Here is a 17,500-nt window from a genome sequence, read left to right on the forward strand (position 1 = left end):
AGCTGGGCGGTAACTCGGGTTAGTCTGGGGAGACTCGCGGTGGACAGGGGGGCGCGAATCCGGCCGGGCGGCCCCATCGATTAAGCATTGGTAGGGAGCCGAGGATGAGCCGTGCGAAGTGGCCTCGGAGGCGGTCCGTGGGGGACGACGGGGGGGGACGGGCGTCGGCCCTCCGGCCCGAGCAGAGAACGTTCGGTCACCCAAGCGGGAATCTGCGCCCCGGCCCGAGTCGGACTCGGTCGGTTCGGCCCGCTGAGGCCCTCAACTATTCCCGTACGCGGGGGTCGGGAGCTGCGGCGCTGCGCCGGCGACTTACCCGCGCGAGGCACGCACTGCGTGCGGCCAGGATGCGGAGTTGGATCGGCGCTGGTTGGGAACCCTCGGGGAACGAAGGCGGACGGCGGCCAGCCGGCGCCGACGAACCCGTCGGGGAGGGGGCTGGTGGCAGGCGCGATCGGTACTATTGCTGACTGCCGGGAGGGAAGCTGCGCCCCGGCCGAGTCAGACTCAGCCGTTGCGCCCCCCCCGAGCCCGCAGCGCGTAGCGCGGAAGCCATACGCCCCCCCGATGCGGAGCGACAGACGCCCCCGCGACCGCGGTTGGTCGGGAAGGCTTTTCGGATAGAGGTCGGACGGTGTGTGTGGACGGCTTCCCGTGGTGCCGCCGCTATCAAGCCGGAGGGTTTGAGAAACGACATTCGCGGAAGGACCGGCGCGGCCGGCGGACGCTCGCACGCGCGGCGCCCGACACTCAGCCGCTCGCTCGGCCTCCGTGGATCGTGGCTAGGTGGGATGGATGCCAAACCGGGTCGTCTCGGTCTCGCCGCAGTACGGTCGCGCCGGGGCCTGCGGGGCGGCGCGGGGAGCGCACGCTCACGCGGCGGCCGGGGCGCTAGAGTGCGACCCGCAGTGGGTAGGAACCGTCCACCCGACGTCGGACGAGCCGAGGCCGATGGGGGCCCTACCAAGGCGGGTCATGAGTGCCAGTCGGTCAGTTGGGTGAGGGGGTACTCGGAGGCCCGCCGGGAGCAGACGGGCGACCGGGGATGGGGGGCGTACGCGGGCGGGCGCCGGGAGAAAACGGCCCGTCCGGGGTCGAATCTCGGCCTGTGTTTAAGGAGCCGGCCGGGCATCACGCTCCTTCCTTGGATGGACAACATTCGCAGTTGACACTTTGTGTCATTTTATCCGAGCGGGCGGGCGCCGCGAGGCGGACCGTCCGGGGCGACTCTCGGCCTGTGTTTAAGGAGCCGGCCGGGCATCACGCTCCTTCCTTGGATGGACAACATTCGCAGTTGACACTTTGTGTCATTTTATCCGAGCAGACGGGCGCCGCGAGGCGGACCGTCCGGGGCGACTCTCGGCCTGTGTTTAAGGAGCCGGCCGGGCATCACGCTCCTTCCTTGGATGGACAACATTCGTAGTTGACACTTTGTGTCATTTTATCCGAGCGGGCGGGCGCCGCGAGGCGGACCGTCCGGGGCGACTCTCGGCCTGTGTTTAAGGAGCCGGCCGGGCATCACGCTCCTTCCTTGGATGGACAACATTCGCAGTTGACACTTTGTGTCATTTTATCCGAGCGGACGGGCGCCGCGAGGCGGACCGTCCGGGGCGACTCTCGGCCTGTGTTTAAGGAGCCGGCCGGGCATCACGCTCCTTCCTTGGATGGACAACATTCGCAGTTGACACTTTGTGTCATTTTGTTCGGCCTGTGTTTAAGGAGGCGGCCGTCCTCCACTCGGTCCGTGTTTAAGGAGCAACACTCGCGCTCCGGTTCGGCCTGTGTTTAAGGAGGCGGCCGTCCTCCCCTTGGTCTGTGTTAAGGGCGACACTCGGTCCGTGTTTAAGGAGCCTGGCCCTCGCGCTCCGGTTCGGCCTGTATTTAGGGAGGCGGCCGTCCTCCGCTTGGTCTGTGTTAAGGGCGACACTCGGTCCGTGTTTAAGGAGCCTGGCCCTGACGCTCCTCTCCGGCCTGTGTTTAAGGAGGCGGCCGTCCTCCCCTTGGTCTGTGTTAAGGGCGACACTCGGTCCGTGTTTAAGGAGCGGCCCTCGCGCTCCGGTTCGGCCTGTATTTAGGGAGGCGGCCGTCCTCCGCTTGGTCTGTGTTAAGGGCGACACTCGGTCCGTGTTTAAGGAGCCGGCCCTGACGCTCCTCTTCGGCCTGTGTTTAAGGAGGCGGCCGTCCTCCACTTCCTTCCATGCACCACCACATTCGCAGTTGACACTTTGCCATTTTTTCAGAGAGGTGACACTTAGTCGTTTTTTTCGAAAGTTGACACTTAGTCGTTTTTTCGAAAGTTGACACTTTGCCGTTTTTTCAGAGAGGTGACACTTTGTCGTTTTTTCGAAAGTTGACACTTAGCCGTTTTTTCGAAAGTTGACACTTAGCCGTTTTTTCGAAAGTTGACACTTAGTCACTTTTTCGCCACAGTGACACCTCCAGCGCGTGCCACGGCGCTTTTCAGGTCTTCTATCCGACCTTGTGCTGTCGAGGACGGCGTGTCCGACGCCGTGGGGAGACCAGCACCATCTCCTCCATACTCGTAAACGAGGTGCTTTGGAAAACGGGGGGAAAGTCGATGAGTACACTGACTACTGGGACCATTTCATTGTACTCTGGCGCACCTGAAGACCAAAAAAGGTACTGCACCTTAGCCCGGGTACCTCACCCCCTGGTACCTCGAGGAGAACTTAGAAAAATTTCGACAAATTTTTGGTGAGCTCCAGGGAGAGAGGCTGATTTTTCGCTTTTTGAGGCCGACCGCCGAACCGGCGCGGGGCGGACTCACAAGCCCCGCAGAGCCGTGGGCACTTAGTCGTTTTTTCAGAGAGGCGACACTTAGTCGTTTTTTCAGAGGCGACACTTAGTCGTTTTTTCGAAAGTTGACACTTAGCCGTTTTTTCGAAAGTCGACACTTAGCCGTTTTTTTGGAAAGTTGACACTTAGTCGTTTTTTCGAAAGTTGACAGTCGTTTTTTCGCCACAATTGGCTCTGAGCTCCAGGGGGAGAGCCTGGTTTTGCCTTATTTCAGGCCGGCTGGGGAACCGGCGCGGGTCGGATGCACGAGCCCGGTAGAGCCGTGGGCACTTAGAAAATTTTCGCCGATTAAGCTGGGACCTCCAGGCGGAGACCGGCATTCCTCGTCCTCGGGGTTCGACCCAGGAACCGGCGCTGGGCAGACGCCGTAGCCACGCAGAGCCGTGGGCACTTAGAAAATATTCGCCAAGTTGGCTCTGAGCTCCAGGCGGAGAGGCTGGTTTTGCCTTATTTCAGGCCGGCTGGGGAACCGGCGCGGGTCGGATGCACGAGCCCGCAGAGCCGTGGGCACTTTGCCATTTTCTCAGAGTCGACACTTAGTCGTTTTTTCAGAGAGGCGACACTGTCGTTTTTTCGAAAGTTGACACTTTGCCGTTTTTTCAGAGAGGCGACACTTAGCCGTTTTTTTCGAAAGTTGACACTTAGCCGTTTTTTCGAAAGTCGACACTTAGCCGTTTTTTCAGAGATGTGACACTTTGCCGTTTTTTCGAAAGTTGACACTTAGCCGTTTTTTCGAAAGTCGACACTTAGCCGTTTTTTCAGAGATGTGACACTTTGCCGTTTTTTCGAAAGTTGACACTTAGCCGTTTTTTCGAAAGTTGACACTTAGTCGTTTTTTCAGAGATGTGACACTTAGAAACTTTTTGCCAAGTTGGCTGTGAGCTCCAGGAGGAGACCGTTATTTTTCGTCATTCGAGGCCGACTGCGGAACCGGCGCTGAGCGGACGCCAAAGCTCGGCAGGGCCGTGGGCACTTAGAAACTTTTTGCCAAGTTGGCTGTGAGCTCCAGGAGGAGACCGTTATTTTTCGTCATTCGAGGCCGACTGCGGAACCGGCGCTGGGCGGACGCCAAAGCTCGGCAGGGCCGTGGGCACTTAGAAACTTTTTGCCAAGTTGGCTGTGAGCTCCAGGAGGAGACCGTTATTTTTCGTCATTCGAGGCCGACTGCGGAACCGGCGCTGAGCGGACGCCAAAGCTCGGCAGGGCCGTGGGCACTTAGAAACTTTTTGCCAAGTTGGCTGTGAGCTCCAGGAGGAGACCGTTATTTTTCGTCATTCGAGGCCGACTGCGGAACCGGCGCTGGGCGGACGCCAAAGCTCGGCAGGGCCGTGGGCACTTAGAAACTTTTTGCCAAGTTGGCTGTGAGCTCCAGGAGGAGACCGTTATTTTTCGTCATTCGAGGCCGACTGCGGAACCGGCGCTGGGCGGACGCCAAAGCTCAGCAGGGCCGTGGGCACTTAGAAACTTTTTGCCAAGTTGGCTGTGAGCTCCAGGAGGAGACCGTTATTTTTCGTCATTCGAGGCCGACTGCGGAACCGGCGCTGGGCGGACGCCAAAGCTCAGCAGGGCCGTGGGCACTTAGAAACTTTTTGCCAAGTTGGCTGTGAGCTCCAGGAGGAGACCGTTATTTTTCGTCATTCTAGGCCGGCTGCAGAACCGGCGCGGCTCGGATGCACGAGCCCGCAGAGCCGTGGGCACTTTGCCACTTTTTCGCCACAATTGGCTGTGAGCTCCAGGAGGAGACCGTTATTTTTCGTCATTCTAGGCCGGTTGCAGAACCGGCGCGGCTCGGATGCACGAGCCCGCAGAGCCGTGGGCACTTAGAAAATTTTCAGAGAGGCGACACTTTGCCATTTTTTCAGAGAGGTGACACTTAGTCGTTTTTTCGAAAGTTGACACTTAGCCGTTTTTTCGAAAGTTGACACTTAGTCGTTTTTTCGAAAGTTGACACTTAGTCGTTTTTTCGCCACAGTGCCCACCTCCAGCGCGTGCCACGGCGCTTTCCAGGTCTTCTATCCGACCTTGTGCTGTCGAGGACGGCGTGTCCGACGCCGTGGGGAGACCAGCACCATCTCCTCCATACTCGTAAAGGAGGTGCTTTGGAAAACGGGGGGAAAGTCGATGAGTACACTGACTACTGGGACCATTTCATTGTACTCTGGCGCACCTGAAGACCAAAAAAGGTACTGCATCTTAGCCCGGGTACCTCACCCCCTGGTACCTCGAGGAGAACTTAGAAAAATTTCGACAAATTTTTGGTGAGCTCCAGGGAGAGAGGCTGATTTTTCGCTTTTTGAGGCCGACTGCCGAACCGGCGCGGGGCGGACTCACAAGCCCCGCAGAGCCGTGGGCACTTAGTCGTTTTTTCAGAGAGGCGACACTTAGTCGTTTTTTCGAAAGTCGACACTTAGCCGTTTTTTCGAAAGTTGACACTTAGCCGTTTTTTCGAAAGTTGACACTTAGTCGTTTTTTCGCCACAATTGGCTCTGAGCTCCAGGGGGAGAGGCTGGTTTTGCCTTATTTCAGGCCGGCTGGGGAACCGGCGCGGGTCGGATGCACGAGCCCGCAGAGCCGTGGGCACTTTGCCGTTTTTTCAGAGAGGCGACACTTAGTCGTTTTTTCAGAGAGGCGACACTTAGTCGTTTTTTCAGAGAGGCGACACTTAGCCGTTTTTTCAGAGAGGCGACACTTAGTCGTTTTTTCGAAAGTTGACACTTAGCCGTTTTTTCGAAAGTTGACACTTAGCCGTTTTTTCGAAAGTCGACACTTAGCCGTTTTTTTCGAAAGTTGACACTTTTCGCCGATTTTGCTGGGACCTCCAGGCGAGGACCGGCGTTTTTCGTCTTCCGGGTCCGACCCGGGAACCAGCACCGAGCGGACACATTCGCTCGCAAGTGCCGTTGGCACTTAGAAAATTTTTCGTTTGTCATGAGCTCCGGGCGGAGACCGGCGTTTTTCGTCTTCCGGGTTCGACCCGGGAACCAGCGCCGAGCGGACACATTCGCTCGCAAGTGCCGTTGGCACTTAGAAGATTTTTCGTTTGTCATGAGCTCCGGGCGGAGACCGGCGTTTTTCGTCTTCCGGGTTCGACCCGGGAACCAGCGCCGAGCGGACACATTCGCTCGCAAGTGCCGTTGGCACTTAGAAAATTTTTCGTTTGTCATGAGCTCCGGGCGGAGACCGGCGTTTTTCGTCTTCCGGGTTCGACCCGGGAACCAGCGCCGAGCGGACACATTCGCTCGCAAGTGCCGTTGGCACTTAGAAAATTTTTCGTTTGTCATGAGCTCCGGGCGGAGACCGGCGTTTTTCGTCTTCCGGGTTCGACCCGGGAACCAGCGCCGAGCGGACACATTCGCTCGCAAGTGCCGTTGGCACTTAGAAAATTTTTCGTTTGCCATGAGCTCCGGGCGGAGACCGGCGTTTTTCGTCTTCCGGGTTCGACCCGGGAACCAGCGCCGAGCGGACACATTCGCTCGCAAGTGCCGTTGGCACTTAGAAAATTTTTCGTTTGCCATGAGCTCCGGGCGGAGACCGGCATTTTTCGTCATTCGAGGCCGACGGGGGAACCAGCCGGAGCGGACACGTTTGCTCGGAAGAGCCGTTGGCACTTAGAAAAAATTTCCGTGTCTCGTGAGCTCCAGGGGGGACAGGCTGGTTTTATTCATCCGTAGCCGACATGGGAACCAGCGCGGAGCGGATTGGTGTTGCGCTGGCATATACCTCATCTCTCTCAGGAGTCCCCCCCTTATACGTGCCGATTGTGTTTTGGAAAACGGGGGGTAACTGGATGAGTACACTGACTAGGGGGACCAGTACACTAGCGAGTGGGACCAGTACACTGACTAGTGGGACCAACACACTATGAGCGCCTGGTACCTAAAATGGAAGTATAGAGGCCGAATTTCGGGCAAGATCACGCCGGGTTAGGCTTCCAGGACCTCGGCTAAGCAATTTTAACGGGTCGCCCGGTTCTTTTTTGATCCAGCCCGGTTCTTTTTTTTATCCAGCCCGGTTCTTTTTACACTTCCAGCTGGAGCTCGGGAGCGGCTTTTTGCACAAGATCACGCCGTGTTAGGCTTCCAGGACCTCGGCTAAGCAATTTTAACGGGTCGCCCGGTTCTTTTTTTTATCCAGCCCGGTTCTTTTTTTATCCAGCCCGGTTCTTTTTACACTTCCAGCTGGAGCTCGGGAGCGGCTTTTTGCACAAGATCACGCCGTGTTAGGCTTCCAGGACCTCGGCTAAGCAATTTTAACGGGTCGTCCGGTTCTTTTTTTTATCCAGCCCGGTTCTTTTTTTTATCCAGCCCGGTTCTTTTTACACTTCCAGCTGGAGCTCGGGAGCGGCTTTTTGCACAAGATCACGCCGTGTTAGGCTTCCAGGACCTCGGCTAAGCAATTTTAACGGGTCGCCCGGTTCTTTTTTTTTTTATCCAGCCCGGTTCTTTTTTTATCCAGCCTGGTTCTTTTTACACTTCCAGCTGGAGCTCGGGAGCGGCTTTTTGCACAAGAACACGCCGTGTTAGGCTTCCAGGACCTCGGCTAAGCAATTTTAACGGGTCGCCCGGTTCTTTTTTGATCCAGCCCGGTTCTTTTTTTTATCCAGCCCGGTTCTTTTTACACTTCCAGCTGGAGCTCGGGAGCGGCTTTTTGCACAAGATCACGCCGTGTTAGGCTTCCAGGACCTCGGCTAAGCAATTTTAACGGGTCGCCCGGTTCTTTTTTTTTTATCCAGCCCGGTTCTTTTTTTATCCAGCCTGGTTCTTTTTACACTTCCAGCTGGAGCTCGGGAGCGGCTTTTTGCACAAGATCACGCCGTGTTAGGCTTCCAGGACGTCGGCTAAGCAATTTTAACGGGTCGCCCGGTTCTTTTTTTGATCCAGCCCGGTTCTTTTTTTATCCAGCCCGGTTCTTTTTACACTTCCAGCTGGAGCTCGGGAGCGGCTTTTTGCACAAGAACACGCCGTGTTAGGCTTCCAGGACCTCGGCTAAGCAATTTTAACGGGTCGCCCGGTTCTTTTTTGATCCAGCCCGGTTCTTTTTTTTATCCAGCCCGGTTCTTTTTACACTTCCAGCTGGAGCTCGGGAGCGGCTTTTTGCACAAGATCACGCCGTGTTAGGCTTCCAGGACCTCGGCTAAGCAATTTTAACAGGTCGCCCGGTTCTTTTTTTTTTATCCAGCCCGGTTCTTTTTTTATCCAGCCTGGTTCTTTTTACACTTCCAGCTGGAGCTCGGGAGCGGCTTTTTGCACAAGATCACGCCGTGTTAGGCTTCCAGGACGTCGGCTAAGCAATTTTAACGGGTCGCCCGGTTCTTTTTTTGATCCAGCCCGGTTCTTTTTTTATCCAGCCCGGTTCTTTTTACACTTCCAGCTGGAGCTCGGGAGCGGCTTTTTGCACAAGAACACGCCGTGTTAGGCTTCCAGGACCTCGGCTAAGCAATTTTAACGGGTCGCCCGGTTCTTTTTTGATCCAGCCCGGTTCTTTTTTTTATCCAGCCCGGTTCTTTTTACACTTCCAGCTGGAGCTCGGGAGCGGCTTTTTGCACAAGATCACGCCGTGTTAGGCTTCCAGGACGTCGGCTAAGCAATTTTAACGGGTCGCCCGGTTCTTTTTTTGATCCAGCCCGGTTCTTTTTTTATCCAGCCCGGTTCTTTTTACACTTCCAGCTGGAGCTCGGGAGCGGCTTTTTGCACAAGAACACGCCGTGTTAGGCTTCCAGGACCTCGGCTAAGCAATTTTAACGGGTCGCCCGGTTCTTTTTTGATCCAGCCCGGTTCTTTTTTGATCCAGCCCGGTTCTTTTTACACTTCCAGCTGGAGCTCGGGAGCGGCTTTTTGCACAAGATCACCCCGTGTTAGGCTTCCAGGACCTCGGCTAAGCAATTTTAACGGGTCGCCCGGTTCTTTTTTGAAACAGCCCGGTTCTTTTTTTTATCCAGCCCGGTTCTTTTTACACTTCCAGCTGGAGCTCGGGAGCGGCTTTTTGCACAAGATCACGCCGTGTTAGGCTTCCAGGACCTCGGCTAAGCAATTTTAACGGGTCGCCCGGTTCTTTTTTGATCCAGCCCGGTTCTTTTTTTATCCAGCCCGGTTCTTTTTACACTTCCAGCTGGAGCTCGGGAGCGGCTTTTTGCACAAGATCACGCCGTGTTAGGCTTCCAGGACCTCGGCTAAGCGATTTTAACGGGTCGCCCGGTTCTTTTTTTTTTATCCAGCCCGGTTCTTTTTTTATCCAGCCTGGTTCTTTTTACACTTCCAGCTGGAGCTCGGGAGCGGCTTTTTGCACAAGATCACGCCGTGTTAGGCTTCCAGGACGTCGGCTAAGCAATTTTAACGGGCCGCCCGGTTCTTTTTTGATCCAGCCCGGTTCTTTTTTTTATCCAGCCTGGTTCTTTTTACACTTCCAGCTGGAGCTCGGGAGCGGCTTTTTGCACAAGATCACGCCGGGTTAGGCTTCCAGGACCTCGGCTAAGCAATTTTAACGGGCCGCCCGGTTCTTTTTTGATCCAGCCCGGTTCTTTTTTTTATCCAGCCTGGTTCTTTTTACACTTCCAGCTGGAGCTCGGGAGCGGCTTTTTGCACAAGATCACGCCGGGTTAGGCTTCCAGGACCTCGGCTAAGCAATTTTAACGGGTCGCCCGGTTCTTTTTTGATCCAGCCCGGTTCTTTTTTTTATCCAGCCTGGTTCTTTTTACACTTCCAGCTGGAGCTCGGGAGCGGCTTTTTGCACAAGATCACGCCGTGTTAGGCTTCCAGGACCTCGGCTAAGCAATTTTAACGGGTCGCCCGGTTCTTTTTTGATCCAGCCCGGTTCTTTTTTTTATCCAGCCTGGTTCTTTTTACACTTCCAGCTGGAGCTCTGGAGCGGCTTTTTGCACAAGATCACGCCGTGTTAGGCTTCCAGGACCTCGGCTAAGCAATTTTAACGGGTCGCCCGGTTCTTTTTTTTATCCAGCCCGGTTCTTTTTTTATCCAGCCCGGTTCTTTTTACACTTCCAGCTGGAGCTCGGGAGCGGCTTTTTGCACAAGATCACGCCGTGTTAGGCTTCCAGGACCTCGGCTAAGCAATTTTAACGGGCCGCCCGGTTCTTTTTTTTATCCAGCCCGGTTCTTTTTTTATCCAGCCTGGTTCTTTTTACACTTCCAGCTGGAGCTCGGGAGCGGCTTTTTGCACAAGATCACGCCGGGTTAGGCTTCCAGGACCTCGGCTAAGCAATTTTACCGGGTCGCCCGGTTCTTTTTTTGAACCAGCCCGGTTCTTTTTACACTTCCAGCTGGAGCTCAGCAGCGGCTATTTGCACAAGATCACGCCGGGTTAGGCTTCCAGGACCTCGGTTAAGCACTTCTAACGGGCCCTGGTCCACCCCTGCCAGCGCAATTCAAAACTTGGCATTAATTTCGACCTAAGAGACGAAGTCTGATTTTTTTCTACCACTTGGGCGGCCTTTTTGCACCCAGAACACCCGCACCGGCACCATAAATTCGAAGGGTGCCGAGTGCGTCGGCGCAGATTCTGCGACGGAGTGACACTTCCCTCTTGTGGACATTCGGCGGTAGGTGAAATGCGCACTCGGTCTTCTCTTTTCTTTTCCTTCCAGTGAAACTTTGGCAACATTCTGCGAGCTGCTGGCTTCCAGAACCTCGGCCAAGCAGGTGGAGGATTTTTTTCCACTTCCAGCTGGAGGTGAGGAGGGACTTTTTGGGCAAGATCACGCCGACTTAGCAAGCAAGGTGGAAGTGCCAGCATGCTCCGTGGCTGGAAGTGTGGATGTGCCAGCACCCTCCGTGCCTGGAGCTATGGAAGTGTGGAGCTCCAGCACCCTCCGTGCCTATGGAAGTGTGGAGCTCCAGCACCCTCCCTGCCTATGGAAGTGTGGAGCTCCAGCACCCTCCCTGCCTATGGAAGTGTGGAGCTCCAGCACCCTCCCTGCCGATGGAAGTGTGGAGCTCCAGCACCCTCCCTGCCTATGGAAGTGTGGAGCTCCAGCACCCTCCCTGCCTATGGAAGTGTGGAGCTCCAGCACCCTCCCTGCCTATGGAAGTGTGGAGCTCCAGCACCCTCCCTGCCTATGGAAGTGTGGAGCTCCAGCACCCTCCCTGCCTATGGAAGTGTGGAGCTCCAGCACCCTCCCTGCCTATGGAAGTGTGGAGCTCCAGCACCCTCCCTGCCTATGGAAGTGTGGAGCTCCAGCACCCTCCCTGCCTATGGAAGTGTGGAGCTCCAGCACCCTCCCTGCCTATGGAAGTGTGGAGCTCCAGCACCCTCCCTGCCTATGGAAGTGTGGAGCTCCAGCACCCTCCCTGCCTATGGAAGTGTGGAGCTCCAGCACCCTCCCTGCCTATGGAAGTGTGGAGCTCCAGCACCCTCCCTGCCTATGGAAGTGTGGAGCTCCAGCACCCTCCCTGCCTATGGAAGTGTGGAGCTCCAGCACCCTCCCTGCCTATGGAAGTGTGGAGCTCCAGCACCCTCCCTGCCTATGGAAGTGTGGAGCTCCAGCACCCTCCCTGCCTATGGAAGTGTGGAGCTCCAGCACCCTCCCTGCCTATGGAAGTGTGGAGCTCCAGCACCCTCCCTGCCTATGGAAGTGTGGAGCTCCAGCACCCTCCCTGCCTATGGAAGTGTGGAGCTCCAGCACCCTCCCTGCCTATGGAAGTGTGGAGCTCCAGCACCCTCCCTGCCTATGGAAGTGTGGAGCTCCAGCACCCTCCCTGCCTATGGAAGTGTGGAGCTCCAGCACCCTCCCTGCCTATGGAAGTGTGGAGCTCCAGCACCCTCCCTGCCTATGGAAGTGTGGAGCTCCAGCACCCTCCCTGCCTATGGAAGTGTGGAGCTCCAGCACCCTCCCTGCCTATGGAAGTGTGGAGCTCCAGCACCCTCCCTGCCTATGGAAGTGTGGAGCTCCAGCACCCTCCCTGCCTATGGAAGTGTGGAGCTCCAGCACCCTCCCTGCCTATGGAAGTGTGGAGCTCCAGCACCCTCCCTGCCTATGGAAGTGTGGAGCTCCAGCACCCTCCCTGCCTATGGAAGTGTGGAGCTCCAGCACCCTCCCTGCCTATGGAAGTGTGGAGCTCCAGCACCCTCCCTGCCTATGGAAGTGTGGAGCTCCAGCACCCTCCCTGCCTATGGAAGTGTGGAGCTCCAGCACCCTCCCTGCCTATGGAAGTGTGGAGCTCCAGCACCCTCCCTGCCTATGGAAGTGTGGAGCTCCAGCACCCTCCCTGCCTATGGAAGTGTGGAGCTCCAGCACCCTCCCTGCCTATGGAAGTGTGGAGCTCCAGCACCCTCCCTGCCTATGGAAGTGTGGAGCTCCAGCACCCTCCCTGCCTATGGAAGTGTGGAGCTCCAGCACCCTCCCTGCCTATGGAAGTGTGGAGCTCCAGCACCCTCCCTGCCTATGGAAGTGTGGAGCTCCAGCACCCTCCCTGCCTATGGAAGTGTGGAGCTCCAGCACCCTCCCTGCCTATGGAAGTGTGGAGCTCCAGCACCCTCCCTGCCTATGGAAGTGTGGAGCTCCAGCACCCTCCCTGCCTATGGAAGTGTGGAGCTCCAGCACCCTCCCTGCCTATGGAAGTGTGGAGCTCCAGCACCCTCCCTGCCTATGGAAGTGTGGAGCTCCAGCACCCTCCCTGCCTATGGAAGTGTGGAGCTCCAGCACCCTCCCTGCCTATGGAAGTGTGGAGCTCCAGCACCCTCCCTGCCTATGGAAGTGTGGAGCTCCAGCACCCTCCCTGCCTATGGAAGTGTGGAGCTCCAGCACCCTCCCTGCCTATGGAAGTGTGGAGCTCCAGCACCCTCCCTGCCTATGGAAGTGTGGAGCTCCAGCACCCTCCCTGCCTATGGAAGTGTGGAGCTCCAGCACCCTCCCTGCCTATGGAAGTGTGGAGCTCCAGCACCCTCCCTGCCTATGGAAGTGTGGAGCTCCAGCACCCTCCCTGCCTATGGAAGTGTGGAGCTCCAGCACCCTCCCTGCCTATGGAAGTGTGGAGCTCCAGCACCCTCCCTGCCTATGGAAGTGTGGAGCTCCAGCACCCTCCCTGCCTATGGAAGTGTGGAGCTCCAGCACCCTCCCTGCCTATGGAAGTGTGGAGCTCCAGCACCCTCCCTGCCTATGGAAGTGTGGAGCTCCAGCACCCTCCCTGCCTATGGAAGTGTGGAGCTCCAGCACCCTCCCTGCCTATGGAAGTGTGGAGCTCCAGCACCCTCCCTGCCTATGGAAGTGTGGAGCTCCAGCACCCTCCCTGCCTATGGAAGTGTGGAGCTCCAGCACCCTCCCTGCCTATGGAAGTGTGGAGCTCCAGCACCCTCCCTGCCTATGGAAGTGTGGAGCTCCAGCACCCCCTGCTATGGAAGTGTGGAGCTCCAGCACCCTCCTGCCTATGGAAGTGTGGAGCTCCAGCACCCTCCCTGCCTATGGAAGTGTGGAGCTCCAGCACCCTCCCTGCCTATGGAAGTGTGGAGCTCCAGCACCCTCCCTGCCTATGGAAGTGTGGAGCTCCAGCACCCTCCCTGCCTATGGAAGTGTGGGAGCTCCAGCACCCTCCCTGCCTATGGAAGTGTGGAGCTCCAGCACCCTCCCTGCCTATGGAAGTGTGGAGCTCCAGCACCCTCCCTGCCTATGGAAGTGTGGAGCTCCAGCACCCTCCCTGCCTATGGAAGTGTGGAGCTCCAGCACCCTCCCTGCCTATGGAAGTGTGGAGCTCCAGCACCCTTCCCTGCCTATGGAAGTGTGGAGCTCCAGCACCCTCCCTGCCTATGGAAGTGTGGAGCTCCAGCACCCTCCCCTGCTATGGAAGTGTGGAGCTCCAGCACCCTCCCTGCCTATGGAAGTGTGGAGCTCCAGCACCCTCCCTGCCTATGGAAGTGTGGAGCTCCAGCACCCTCCCTGCCTATGGAAGTGTGGAGCTCCAGCACCCTCCCTGCCTATGGAAGTGTGGAGCTCCAGCACCCTCCCTGCCTATGGAAGAGCCACCTCCGCGGGCATGCTGCTCAACCACGCCGGCCCAGAGTTCCAGCCGCTCGGCTACACTCTCTCACAAGCCCCGCCTGGAGCTCCCCAGCCCACCCCTGGTACCTCAACTACCGAGGCCAGCCGCTCGACCAGGCCGGCCCAGAGTTCCAGCCGCTCGGCTTCACTCTCTCACAAGCCCCGCCTGGAGCTCCCCAGCCCGCCCCTGGTACCTCAACTACCGAGGCCAGCCCGCCTCGACCAGGCCGGCCGAGAGTTCCAGCCGCTCGGCTTCACTCTCTCACAAGACCCGCCTGGAGCTCCCCGCCCCACCCCTGGTACCTCAACTACCGAGGCCAGCCGCTCGACCACGCCGGCGCAGAGTTCCAGCCGCTCGGATAAGCTCTGTCACTCACCCGCCGCGCAGCCACCGGTAACGGGGAAATGTCGCCGCCTTGTGGACACGCCGTTGTAAATGAATGGGCTTTCGCACTTAGTGCAATTTTAGCCAACTCTCTGACTGGAGCTATGGAAGTATGGAGCTATGGAGCCACCAGCCACCCAGGCTGGAGCTATGGAGCTATGGAGCTCTGGTGCTATGGAGCTATGGAGCTCTGGTGCTATGGAGCCCTGGAGCTATGGAGCCCTGGAGCTATGGAGCTATGGAGCTCTGGTGCTATGGAGCTATGGAGCTCTGGTGCTATGGAGCTATGGAGCTCTGGTGCTATGGAGCTATGGAGCTCTGGTGCTATGGAGCTATGGAGCTCTGGTGCTATGGAGCTATGGAGCTCTGGTGCTATGGAGCTATGGAGCTCTGGTGCTATGGAGCTATGGAGCTCTGGTGCTATGGAGCTATGGAGCTATGGAGCCACCAGCCAGCACCCTCCGTGGCTGGATCAATGGAAGTGTTTTAGGTACCAGGCAGCCAAAGGGCCGAGGCCTCACGCTCGACCACGCCGGCGCAGAGTTCCAGCCGCTCGGATAAGCTCTGTCACTCACCCGCCGCGCAGCCACCGGTAACGGGGAAATGTCGCCGCCTTGTGGACACGCCGTTGTAAATGAATGGGCTTTCGCACTTAGTGCAATTTTAGCACACTCTCTGACTGGAGCTATGGAAGTATGGAGCTATGGAGCCACCAGCCACCCAGGCTGGAGCTATGGAGCTATGGAGCTCTGGTGCTATGGAGCTATGGAGCTCTGGTGCTATGGAGCTATGGAGCTCTGGTGCTATGGAGCTATGGAGCTCTGGTGCTATGGAGCTATGGAGCTCTGGTGCTATGGAGCTATGGAGCTCTGGTGCTATGGAGCTATGGAGCTCTGGTGCTATGGAGCTATGGAGCTATGGAGCCACCAGCCAGCACCCTCCGTGGCTGGATCAATGGAAGTGTTTTAGGTACCAGGCAGCCAAAGGGCCGGGGCCTCACGCTCGACCACGCCGGCGCAGAGTTCCAGCCGCTCGGATAAGCTCTGTCACTCACCCGCCACGCAGCCACCGGTAACGGGGAAATGTCGCCGCCTGGCGGACACGCCGTTGTAAATGAATGGGCTTTCGCACTTAGTGCAATTTTCGCCAACTCTCTGACTGGAGCTATGGAAGTATGGAGCTATGGAGCCACCAGCCACCCAGGCTGGAGCTATGGAGCTCTGGAGGTATGGAGCTATGGAGCCCTGGAGCTATGGAGCTATGGAGCCCTGGAGCTATGGAGCCCTGGAGCTATGGAGCTATGGAGCTCTGGTGCTATGGAGCTATGGAGCTCTGGTGCTATGGAGCTATGGAGCTCTGGTGCTATGGAGCTATGGAGCTCTGGTGCTATGGAGCTATGGAGCTCTGGTGCTATGGAGCTATGGAGCTCTGGTGCTATGGAGCAATGGAGCTATGGAGCCACCAGCCAGCACCCTCCGTGGCTGGATCAATGGAAGTGTTTTAGGTACCAGGCAGCCAAAGGGCCGAGGCCTCACGCTCGACCACGCCGGCGCAGAGTTCCAGCCGCTCGGATAAGCTCTGTCACTCACCCGCCGCGCAGCCACCGGTAACGGGGAAATGTCGCCGCCTTGTGGACACGCCGTTGTAAATGAATGGGCTTTCGCACTTAGTGCAATTTTCGCCAACTCTCTGACTGGAGCTATGGAAGTATGGAGCTATGGAGCCACCAGCCACCCAGGCTGGAGCTATGGAGCTCTGGAGCTATGGAGCTCTGGTGCTATGGAAGTATGGAGCTCTGGAGCTATGGAAGTATGGCGCTATGGAGCTATGGAGCTCTGGAAGTATGGAGCTATGGAGCTCTGGAGGTATGGAGCTATGGAGCCCTGGAGCCCTGGAGCTATGGAGCCTGGAGCCCTGGAGCTATGGAGCCCTGGAGCTATGGAGCTATGGAGCTATGGAGCCCTGGAGCTATGGAGCCCTGGAGCTATGGAGCTATGGAGCTCTGGTGCTATGGAGCTATGGAGCTCTGGTGCTATGGAGCTATGGAGCTCTGGTGCTATGGAGCTCTGGTGCTATGGAGCTATGGAGCTATGGAGCTCTGGTGCTATGGAGCTATGGAGCTCTGGTGCTATGGAGCTATGGAGCTCTGGTGCTATGGAGCTATGGAGCTCTGGTGCTATGGAGCTATGGAGCTCTGGTGCTATGGAGCTATGGAGCTCTGGAGGTATGGAGCTATGGAGGTATGGAGCCACCAGCCAGCACCCTCCGAGGCTGGATCAATGGAAGTGTTTTAGGTACCAGGCAGCCAAAGGGCCGAGGCCTCACGCTCGACCACGCCGGCGCAGAGTTCCAGCCGCTCGGATAAGCTCTGTCACTCACCCGCCGCGCAGCCACCGGTAACGGGGAAATGTCGCCGCCTGGCGGACACGCCGTTGTAAATGAATGGGCTTTCGCACTTAGTGCAATTTTAGCCAACTCCGTGGCTGCAAGTATGGAAGTATGGAGCTATGGAGCCACCAGCCAGCACCCTCCGCGGCTGGAGCTATGGAAGTATGGAGCTATGGAGCTATGGAGCTATGGAAGTATGGGGCTATGGAAGTCTGGAGCTATGGAGCTCTGGGGCTATGGAGCTCCGGGGCTATGGAGCTATGGAGCTCTGGGGCTATGGAGCTCCGGGGCTATGGAGCTATGGAGCTCCGGGGCTATGGAGCTCCGGGGCTATGGAGCTCCGGGGCTATGGAGCTATGGAGCTCCGGGGCTATGGAGCTCCGGGGCTATGGAGCTATGGAGCTCCGGGGCTATGGAGCTCCGGGGCTATGGAGCTCCGGGGCTATGGAGCTCCGGGGCTATGGAGCTATGGAGCTCCGGGGCTATGGAGCTCCGGGGCTATGGAGCTCCGGGGCTATGGAGCTATGGAGCTCCGGGGCTATGGAGCTCCGGGGCTATGGAGCTCCGGGGCTATGGAGCTCTGGAGCTATGGAAGTATGGATGATCCAGCACCCTCCGTGGCTGACCGCTGGTGCTCGGGGCCGGTGAACTCGGCACCCGCCTCCGGCGGGTGCCTCGGTGACCGCCGTCGCTTGGGGCCAGTGAACTCGGCACCCGCCTTCGGCGGGTGCCTCGGTGACCGGTTGTCGCTTGGGGCCAGTGAACTCGGCACCCGCCTTCGGCGGGTGCCTCGGTGACCGGTTGTCGCTTGGGGCCGGTGAACTCGGCACCCGCCTTCGGCGGGTGCCTCGGTGACCGGTTGTCGCTTGGGGCCGGTGAACTCGGCACCCGCCTTCGGCGGGTGCCTCGGTGGCGGTCGGGGTTGG

This window comes from Syngnathus leptorhynchus, unplaced genomic scaffold, assembly GCF_054491065.1.
Source record: "Syngnathus leptorhynchus isolate UIUO unplaced genomic scaffold, UIUO_Slep HiC_scaffold_79, whole genome shotgun sequence".
Taxonomy (NCBI): Eukaryota; Metazoa; Chordata; class Actinopteri; order Syngnathiformes; family Syngnathidae; genus Syngnathus; species Syngnathus leptorhynchus.